Source organism: Amblyomma maculatum, chromosome 1, assembly GCF_055883805.1.
Source record: "Amblyomma maculatum isolate TAMU_Amacu chromosome 1, ASM5588380v1, whole genome shotgun sequence".
Lineage (NCBI taxonomy): Eukaryota > Metazoa > Arthropoda > Arachnida > Ixodida > Ixodidae > Amblyomma > Amblyomma maculatum.
The window spans coordinates 312,587,897-312,599,328 of NC_139344.1; the positions used below are offsets into that span (position 1 = coordinate 312,587,897).

At 49.1% G+C, this 11,432-nt stretch overlaps 1 pseudogene; it reads right to left on the reverse strand.

Annotated features, from left to right (window-relative positions):
• Positions 1–8,198: 8,198 nt before the first annotated feature.
• Positions 8,199–10,731, reverse strand: LOC146207121 (uncharacterized; annotated as a pseudogene).
• Between the last annotated feature and the right edge of the window lie 701 nt (positions 10,732–11,432).

An 11,432-nucleotide genomic window follows, 5' to 3' on the forward strand; every position in this document is an offset into this window, starting at 1 on the left:
AACTGAGTAGGCGGAGTAACTGAGTAGGCGGAGTAGGCGGAGTTGGCGGAGTAACTGGGCACGCAGCGGCAGATGAAGGACTTCCGCCGGTTTCCTCGCTGGGCTTAGAAGGAACTGGCAGATAATATAGACAGAGGGTTCGGCGAACGGCGGCGGCTATGCGTTTCAGCTCGGGCTGTGCGGGCTACCGAGCGTTGCATTGAACACAATCGGCGTTCCGTTGAACGCATGAAAGGTCACCAGCGTTCTAGTCAGAATCAACTTTTATGCCGTGAGCGATGCCGGCAGACATTTCCTACTCCACTCAGTCAGCTCGCCATGGCGGCGCGCGCATGCGCAGTGCAGAACCTGGCTACGAGACGCAGTGCCGACGGCGACGCCGCGAAACGCAGGTACAAAAGAGCTGCGCTCTTAATAAAGAAGACGGTACTCAAACACTACAGAAGGCACAAAGTGGCCTGTTCAAACTGTATACTGCTATGCTTCGGTAGCTTTGGTATTGCAAACAGAAAGAGGAATATATGATTTCTGAGCGTTTGCGTTGCGTTGACCTGTTTTGCTTTGAAATGGCGTCTAACGACATCGCTTCGTTTGAGACGCCGCGCTCCAGAGAATCGCAAGTGTCGAAGACCGGCTGATGATGTCTAGCATGACATAATCGATGATTGGGATGATTGCCTGTTCATATGTCTTTTGCGCGAGGTAGATAGGTAAGTAAAAGCACATCGGAACAACGAAATAAGCCAAACACACGCTTGTACACGCCGTGCAGGCATACGACGCGAACACGTATCCACACTGAGTAGGGTTGGTTGGTTGGTTGGTTCATAGGAAGGGAAAGGCGCAGTATCTGTCACACTTGCTCTGTGGACACCTGAACCGCGCCGTAAGGGAAGGGATGAAGGTGGGAGTGAAAGTGGATAGAGAGAAAGGGGGGCCGTAGTGGAGGGCTACGGAGTAATTTCGACCACCTGGGGATCTTTAACGTGCGCTGGCATCGCACAGCACACGGACGCCACTTCGTTTGCTGTGCGATGTCAGCGCACGTTAAAGATCCCCAGGTGGTCGAAATTACTCCGTAGCCCTCCACTCCGATATCATAATATTCTAGCAAAAACTGATTTATTTATTTATTTATTTATTTATTTATTTATTTATTTATTTATTTATTTATTTATTTATTTATTTATAGGAAGGGAAAGGCGCGGTAACTGTCTCACTTGTTTTTCTGTGGACACCGCAACCGCGCAGTAAGGGAAGGGAGGAAGATGGGAGAGAAAGAGGAGCCGTAGTGAAGGGCTACGGAGTAATTTTGGACCACCTGGGGATCTTTAACGTGCGCTGACATCACACAGCACACGACCCCTCTACGGAGTAATTTCGACCACCTGGGGATCTTTAACGTGCGCTGACATCGCACAGCACACGACCCCTCTTCGTTTCGCCTCCATCGAAACGCAGCCGCCGAGGTCGGGTTCGAGCCCGGGTACTCCGGACAGTGGTCGGGCGTCTTACCACTGCACCACCCCGGCGGGGCTAATATTCTAGCAAAAAAACATTATTTATAGGAAGGGAAAGGCGCGGTAACTGTCTCACCTGTTTTCTGTGGACACCGCAACCGCGCCGTAAGGGAAGGGAGGAAGGTGCGAGTGAAAGTGGAAAGAGAGAAAGAGGACCCGTGGTGGAGGGCTACGGAGTAATTTCGACCACCTGATTCTAGCAAACTGTAGCTACGCTCGCTACAGAGAGGGGGAGGAGGGCAGTGGCATCCCAGAAGATGCGCGCGTCGGCGCGGAGTGTAGCAGAAGGATAGTTTCCCACTGGACATGCTCGCTGCGCCGCGGAGAGCTGACCGAGTGGAGCAGGAAAGTGTCTGCCGCGTCTGCGGCATGATATTCGCAGGGCATGAAAGTGGATTCCACGTACAGCAGAGTAATTTCGACCACCTTGGAATCTTGCACTGACATCGTACAGCACACGCATTTCCTCTCCATTTCACATTTCACTTCCGTCTAAACCCAGCGGTTGACTTCGCAGCCGGGTACTCTCGTTCCGCGGCCGCTTTTCCTCCACATTCGGTTCAGCAGCGTTGAACGCCTAAATTTTCCCCTCAGCCCTACAACTTCCTCTCCCTCCTAGCTCTTTTTCCTTATGGCCGGACCCAGAAGAGTGACAGATTGCACCTTTCATTTTATCAAGAAACCGCGCCACTTTTTTCACACGCAAGGTCTTGTTTGTAATCGTTACAGCGTGAAAGGAACCGTTACAATAAACGTTTTTTTGCTCTCCGTACCTTACTAGTTACTCTTTTCTGACAAAGCCGGTAAACTGCTTTGGGAATGTTTTGCCCCTCCATCTTGGAGTGCGCATAATACATTTCCAAACCAAATCGGCACCGGCAGTTTAACCGAATACGAATATATAAGTTAGAAAACGAATCGGATACGAATCAGATACGCTGCCGAGTAGGGGCGCAACGAAAGTGCTACATGCATGGGCCAGCAGCTCTTTATGGCATAGAAAGATGCACCAAACTCAACGACGTATACACATCGCAAATTCACCCACAACTACCGCCAAAACCAACCGCAGGCAAGATAAAATTTGCAAACCATACATAAAATGACTCCAGTCTTTTCAGGACTCTTTTCTGGCTTAACTATATCAACAAAGCTATCGCTCGACTGAACCCCTCTAGCTTCTTTAAGCAATCTACATCTCGGAACACCCGTTAGTTATACCTCTGTTACACGAACACTTCCGATCCTCATTGAACTCGATCTGCATTAAAGCTTCTGGTGCTACACGTGCGTTTTCAATGAGCATTGAGAAATATCCTTCGTATGCGCTAGGTGGCGCCAAATGTTCTGTACATGTAGTGTTCCTGGTATATGCTCCCATGATATGCGTGCAGTATATACACTATATACAGTATATACAGGAACACATGTACATGTAGGCTCCCTATGCCGACAGTCAAAGCACTGTGGTCGAGGACATGTGTCAGTCGTCAGTCGCAATGAGTCTCAAAAGGAAACGCGAGACTGGGCTATTGATTGCGCGATATTTCAGCGTACATAGCAGCATTTCGCTTTTGGAGCCTCAGGTCACGTAATCTATCTTCCCCGACCAATTATAGAATTTTGATCTGTGTTGTTTTCTGGTTCATCTGCTAACAAAATTCGTCCACTTGTTCTTTTAGAGAGGGAAGCGCTTAGATTATGTCTAGGGCTCCCCAAAGTTGTGGCTAACAATGTGCTATACCTTGAAGCCTAAATGCCACTATTTTTAGCTAGATTACAATCCTAGACTCTCCAGACGTATCTAAAAATATATGAATCACAATTCCATCGCTCCCTATCAATTTTTTTTTTTTTTTTTGCAAGCCTGCCTCCTTTTTTGGAGTCACATGGCCTCGGTTTCATACCCCGTAGGTAATACTAGTGCAAAATCTGTTGCAACCTTTGAACGTTGTCCTTTCTAACATCCTTCCAACAAAAGTAAGTGCATCGTCGGTTAAAATTGTCTATGATGACATTTTCCCAAATAATGAAAAACACTTATTATCTCTCATTTTAAATGGATTATTAGAAGATCATTTACAAAGTCTTCCCGTTAGCATAATGATAGCAACTGATGCTTCTCAATTTCATAAAAAGGCCGGCGTTGGAATATACTGTCCGCTTTTAGACTGGGCTTTTTCAGTGTATCTTCCGGATTGTACCCCAATTTTCCATGCGGAGTTGCTGGCGGTTGTGCTTGCTCTGCGAAAACTAGACCCACCATACCCAACAGTGTCTGCAATGACAGACTCTTATTCCTTGTGCTTGTCGCTTTCATCGACGAATATGGATTCGAAAAATTAAACACCTTTCTTTCATTCCTCCCCTCGTATTTGAGCCTCGTACATATAGTGTGGGTACTAGGCTGCAGTAATGTGACAGTCAATGAGGTTGCTGATAGCCTAGTCTCTCAATAGCCCCTTGTTGCCTATCCTCCCGGCGAAAGCTTACGTAACAGCAGCGCGATTTCGTAGGCGCTCCTTATAAACCACGCAACCTGGATCTGTATTAACATCGGACGACTTCCTGCATCTCAAGTATTCCTGGAATAGGAAAGCATGTCAATCAAGGCAGACTGAGGTCTCTCTAACCAGGCTACGCTGTCGTATTCCGCCCCTAAATTTCTATATGCAAAGGTCTGGTTTGACGCTTTATCCCGTCTGAGCATTCTGCGGGGAACCGGAAACAATAGACCATTTCTTGATATTTTGCCGCCGTTTTACCATGATGTGAAAACGGTATTTGGAGAAGCCGTTACAACAGCTGGGTCTTAATTTTATTATCGTTCGGTGTCACCATGCTTGGGCACAGCCACAGGTCTGTTTTTAACGCCATTCAAAACTTCTTAATAGAAACAAAACGTCTGCCTTGCAATATTTTTTGATTTTTTAATCTGTACATATAAATCTTAGTATTCTCCTACTGCGCGCGTTAGTAATTACCCTTTTTTTATTTTGGTTTCTCATATATACATTTCCTTCTCAATTCCCTAGCAATTATTTCTATTTATTTTTTTGCGATGTAGTTATACATCTCAAAATCTAATATCTCTGCACCCCAATTCTTGGCCGATCCCCCTGTGTGGGTATGTGCCACCAAATTAGAGGACAACAACAACAACGACAATGATCCTCTGAAGGATCCTCTCCTTACTCCCGTATGCGCATTCTGCGGGGAACCGGAAACAATAGATCATTTCTTGCTATTTTCCCGCCGTTTTACCATGATGAGAAAACGGTACTTGGAAAATCCGTTGCAACAGCTGGGTTTTAATTTGAGCAACCAGATTTTATTATCGTTCGGTGTCACCATGCTTGAGTACAACCACAGGTCTGTTTTTAAGGCCATTCAGAACTTTTTAATAAAATCAAAGGTCTGCCTTGCTAATATGCTTTGAGTGCTTTAATCTGTAGATACAAATCTCAGTGTTGTCCTACTGCGTGCGTTATTAATTATCCTATTTATTTTGGTTTTTCATATTTTAGTTTTCTTCTCTCCACCTATCATTTCTTTTTTTTTTTTCGATATAATTATCCATCTCAAAATCTAATATCTCTGCACCCCAATTCTTGGCCGATCCCTTTGTGTGGGTATGTGCCATCAAATTAGAGAACAACAACAACAAATCTCGAGAGCGATTGAGGACGCAGCCATAGAAAAAGGGATTACGCAGCTTCGAGTCAAGCACTTGAAAGTTGCCGTGTTAAGTGTGGTTTGGAAGCGATTGCTCAACTACGCCAGGTTTCAAGTGTAGCATGGCAACCGTGCCTGGCACTTCGTGCGGTTAGCTGGCTGCGGCGGCCGTGTCGGTGCCGGCACTCCGCCAGCTGCGCATGCGCATGACGTCACGCCACACCGCTTAGTCGGTCTCCTCATAAGAAAATTACGAGGGGCTTAAGCGACTAAAGTAGTGAAAGGCGAAAGCCTGAGTGCCGAATTCTGCTACGCAACTGATCATTAATTAGGCATTAAATAAACTAATTGAGCATTAAGTAGTGATTTGTCATTAGTCACTGGCAATTGACAGTTAGGCATTGATTAGACACTGCCTAATTATTTAAATACTTATTGAATAATTAAGTAGTCATTGGATCATTAATTAGTTAATTAAATTAGTTCGCCACCTTAGTCATCTATAATTGATAATTACACAGTTAATTAGTCATTATTTAAAGTAATCAGACGTTAATCATTAATTAAATTAATTAGTCATTGATAATTGATTGGCATATGGCTATACAGACAAGCGTCATGTTTGTAAACAAAGGTGGTGCTGTGATCGGCAGCGACATGTGGTTTAGGCAAAACGCAGCGTGCCTACACTGCGCCAAGCGACGCTCTTCGAAACCAGTTCGCACGTGCGAATATACTGAAGCGTAAGCTTCGGTTGTTCGTGGAAATAGTTTGACTTATGCCTGGAAAGTAGCTAAGCACTTCTACAGCCGATTACTGCTGGAATCAGCCGGCTAAGAGCTGCATTGGCTTCCTTCTCCGTGGTCTCAACAGCGCGCGGCTACGGTGGACGGCTGTATTAACTAAGTTAAATGAAAACTAGAAAGTACAATGTTTAAGAAAAACTAATAGTCAACACTGTTCAATTCCCGAGCATATTGCTAGCGCATGAAATGAGGACAACGATATAAATGACGAACTGAATTCATAGGACGACTCTTTTGATGAGCTCGTGCTGCTCCAAACACCTTCACTATAAGAAACATATTAACGGCAACTAGAGGGAACTAGAAATCATATCTTAGCTCCCTGTACGACGGTCTCCGGCTGTGTGACATAGTGTTTGTGTAGGGCTGCAGCCCTAGCAGCACGACGAGCCGCGTGATGTTCGGGGTGCATGTTCTTGGGGAGGGGGTGAATGGCGAGAATGTCTCGTGTGAGGCGTGGGAGGGAGAAGGTGTGGGAGTAATATCCAGGGGGATGCAGGCCAATAGCATCAAGAATGTGACGGCTAGCTAGAGTGGAGGAGAGCCGATCAAGTTGGGCAGATCGATGAGCCTCGGTGAGTTCGGCGAGAGAATTGTGTACACCCATCTTAAGAAGGCGCTCATTCGACGTTTGGCGGGGAAGATTGAGGGCCGCCTTGTATGCCTGACGGATAAGGCAGTTGACCTTGTTCTCCTCTACTCCAGAGAGGAAGAGATAGCGTAATGAATAGACTACTCGATTCAGGACGAAAGCCTGGATCAGGCGACGGAGGTCATGTTCTTGCATGCCATGCTGCCATTCGTCTTGCATGCCATGATGCCATTCGTCTAATTAGGCGAACAGTTTGCTGAATGGTAATAGTGAGCTTGGCGATCGTGGCAGTGTTCTTGCCATTGTTCTGGAGTATCATCCCCAGGATGCGAACTCTCTACCTCCGGGATGCGGACGGCACCAATGGTTGCCTCGACGCTAGGCGGGGGAGCTTTGTCTATCCTTCCGCGATGCGGGTGAAGGACCAAAAGTTCAGATTTGGTAGGTGAGCATGCGAGACCGACCCTATGAGCATGAGAGGCCACCACGTCTACGCCAGCTTGCAGTGTCTCTTCAATGGTTCCCACGTTGCCTGAGGAGGTCCATAGGGTGATGTCGTCTGCATATAAAGGGTGCGAAAGGGCGGGAATGGCTGACAGAGCGTTTGTCACGGGAATGAGAGCAATATTAAACAGAAGCGGAGAGAACACAGATCTCTGGGGGGTACCTCGGTTTCCAAGGGTGAAAACCGGGGAACAGAGGGAGCCAAAGATGATTTCATCTGTCCACTGACAAAGAAGGGCTGAGGTGTACTGATGAATACGATGACCGACGTGTAGGGACGGCAGAGCGTCCAAAATGGCCGAATGAAGTACATTGCTAAATGCCTTTTCCAGGTCGAGGGCGAGCACCGCGCGCGTCCGCTTCGTATTACGGGGGTGAAGGATGTATTCTGAGAGCTGCAGCATGATATCTTGAGTGGAGATGTGGAGTCGGAATCCTACCATTGTGGGGGGAAAGAGGACGTGTTCCTGGAGACGAGCAAGGGTAACGTTCTCAAAGAGCTTCCCGAGCCAAGACTTGAGGGAAATAGGGCGCAGATTTCTGATATCCAGAGGCTTGCCTGGCTTGCATGCGCCGCCGCATCTCCACTGACGTCGCGGGCTGACGCTTGTCTATAAAACACGCATTCGCGCATATATAGTGTGGTGGTCCTCTGTGATTTGTCGAGACCTCCATCATGTCATCCCGTCTCGACCAATCAGAGCCGCCGCAAAAGCGGGACACATTTTGTCCACGACAATGTGAGCCGTTAGAGGCTTTCGCCTTAATAAAGGTCTCCAGATAGGGAATTGAACCTCCATCCTCGGATCCCCAGCCACGCCCGGGAACGTGAGCAGCGCATCTTAATTCTTCTCTAGCGTGAGGATGATAGTAGTGGTGATAGGTTAGTCAGCGGCGCATTTCGTGTGATGTGAGGGCATGCGCGAGGACTTAAGGCTGAGAAAAGGCTGGGCGGAAGTTGGGCGAGGCGTCCGGCATTCAACAGGGCTCAGGTAATGGAGACAAACTTTATTAACGAGGCATGGTGCCCCAGTACTCAGCTTCACGTCTCCGCGCCGAAGCAAGCGTTCAACAGACACTCGCACACACACACACACCACACTAGGCTTGGCCGCTTGGCCGCTTGGCCTCGGTGGAGCTGTAAGCGGCAGGTGGCGCCAGTGGTGAGTCGCTCACATCCGGCCCCTCTCAGTTAGACCAAGTCCCTTTGGTCAAGCAACGAAATGTGCCGTGAGGCGCTCACTAGGAGAGGGAGTATTCTTTCAAGCGCTCGGGTGGCCGATGTTGACGGCGCGGTCCCGATGAAGGTGCTTGAGGCGGGATTTCCAGTAAGCAAACTTGAGGTCAAGGCAGGCAAAGTACAACGAGCCAGCAATATCATCCATGATGTCATCCGCATGTGGAAGGGGCTCAACAACAGTCACTGTCATCTTGTTTAAAGGCACATAGTTAACACAGACCGGGTTAAATGGAGAAATATGGGAGAGGCCTTCGCCCTGCAGTGGGTATAATCAGGCTGATGATGATGAGTTAACACAGAGGCGCTTCTTAGTACTTCTGCTAACAACCACTGCAGGGGATGCCCAAGGTCATGAGGCCTGGAGAATGATGCCTTGGCGAAGAAGTGTGCTTGTTTGATTCTTTAGTAAATGACGGTCTGCAGCAGAAAAGCGGTAAGGGGATCGACTGTGTGGCACGTCATCAGGAAGAAGGTCAATGGCATGTTCCACACCTTCGTACAGACCCAAGTCATCCTCTCCACGAGCGAATACTTCAGCTTGTTTCGACAGAAGGCTTGTAATTTCTTGTTGCTGAGGCACTTGCAAGTGGCTACCAATCGGTGCGGTGGGCAAGGATGGATCGATGCAAACCTCAACTGTTGGGGAAGCAGCTTGCTTGGATTCAGAGGGGTGGTTGCAATTGTTTGAAATACCTTCTTGACAAGATAATAGTGCCCACAAGGGCTGGTCTGGTCCGGGAAGAGGCAATCGTTTTAGGCCTGTTGAGCTGTGGTGGCCAGGCAAACAGTGGTCAAAAGCTGACCCTTGGAGAAGAACAGCATTTTACATCCTAGGCAGCAGTCGTTCATGGCACAGCACACTTGTGTTTGTTGGGGAATGGCGGATTTCAGTAGGCATGGGTGGTTGAAATACTAACTGTGCGTGGCTTAAAGAAACCAGTCTTCACCCAAGATATTGGTACGGGATTATTGTCAAGGGCAGCTGCTTCAACCAAACCAGTGATGGGCCCAACAGATATCTTCAAGCAGACGGCACCAGCAGGAGTTACTAATGGTCCTCCGACGACGACTAAGGGAGCTCTTGTCCAGGGCAGGAGGGTCAAGGAGCTGACTAGGTGGCGTGAAATTAGTGTTACTTTAGGTCCACTGCCAGGAAATGCGTCGACTTGGCCAATCCCGGCAATAATGGCACTGACAAGGGCACACTGAGTCAGTGATCCATCGAGGGTCTCAGAAGGGCTGCTGTGGAGAGCTGGGGAAGGATACACGGTAGACTTCGAAGCAGTGGATTTTGATGGGCACTTGGATGCGAGATGTCCTTTTTGACGGCACTGAAAACACAGCGTCTGCCAGGTTCTGGCCAGGGCGGCAGGCAGGGGCACCGTGCTTAGTGGAGATATTGTGGTAGCGAGCATCTCGTTGGTCTGGCGGGAGAGCTGAAATGCGCTGTAGCCGGTCGGTTCTGTCTGACCAAGACTGGCAGTTTATGCGCTCTGTGCTGCGTTGTGGCGCTTGTGGCATGGGCATTGGTACCTTGGCACCTGAACTCTCTGTGCGCGTGAGTCGAAGATATGAATGGCTTAATGTCTGGTCAAGTTGAGTAGCTATTTTCATATATGCTGCGACTGTGGCTGGACGTTGCGCAGCAATGGTGGTAGCCAGATTTGCGTCGGCAATGCCTTGAAGGGCATACTCGATGCGCTGGGGGTCGGTGAGGGCGACTGGGCAACCAGATATTAGGTTGAACTTCGCCAGAAAATAATTAACAAGGCTCTCTCTATGCGCTTGCATGCGACAAGTAACTGCCTGTTTCCACTGCAGCAATGTGAGCTTGTCACTGAACTGCTCTAGAAAGGCTTGCCTGAAACTCTCCCATTTTGGGCATTAGCGGCCAATGACGGATTTCCAATCAGATGCGGCCCCGCGAAGTTTTTCCAGGGCGACGGCGAGAAGTGTTGATGGTTCCCACGAAGCCAGGTTTCGCGTACGCTCCAACTCTTCAATCCAGTGAAACGCTGATATGCTGCCGTCATCACTGTATGATGAAAATGAAGCGGACAGGTCTGGCAGAGTAGTGACTTGAACCGGGGCTGCAGGGCGCTGTGACACATGGAGGAGTTGCTGGAGTAAACCCGTGAGCAACTCTGTTGTTTGGGCTGCATCGAGACTCGTCGAAAGCGGCGCGAGGTCGGGGCGCTGGGTGGCTGCGGTAGAGTCTGGGGTAAGCAAACGGGGTGGCGTTGTGCGGTTGTTGGCGATGTCAGCGAGAAGGCGATTTATGACGTCTTCCTTCGATCCGGCAGCGTCGAGATTTCGGAGAGCCAGCTCTTCATGGAGGTAATCTGCAGTAAAGCCCGCGAGGTCCTCCGGCGTAGCCTCGTTCACGCGGAGCATGACGATTCACGGTGCAGCACAAGCGAAGCGGCAAAAGACGAGCAGAGCGAGGAGCTCACGCAGAGCGAGCGAGCTACTCACTCTATCGGTCAGGCAGCACAAGTAGCGAAGAGGCGAGACGTCTCAGACGAAGAGGGCGAAAGGCTTCATAGTGGGGGGAGGCGGCAATATGGCGGGCGGGAGAAGCGAACGGGACAAAGAGGAAGGCGGGTTACTTCGTCAGGCGGGCGAGTGGGGACGTTTGCGGCATGGCTCGAGGTCGACTGGCGCCAGTTGTGAGGGCATGGACGAGGACTTAAGGCTGAGAAAAGGCTGGGCGGAAGTTGGGCGAGGCATCCGGCATTGAACAGGGCTCAGGTAATGGAGACAAACTTTATTAACGAGGCATGGTGTCTCCGCGCCGAAGCACGTGTTCAACAGATACTCGCGCACACACACCAAACTAGGCTTGGCCGCTTGGCCTCGGTCGAGCTGTAAGCGGTAGGTGGCGCCAGTGGTGAGTCGCCCAGAGTGAACGTGTACTGAACATTGGACAGGATTGGATTGCACTAGATTAGATTGGACTGGTTTGGATTGAATTGCGACTATCTAGTCACTAACTAGTACTAATTAGTCATTAGTCCTGACTAAGTAGGCATGAGTAATGCCAATGACACGTGATGGAACAGAAGTGACGTCATTATTACATCACATCCCGCCAT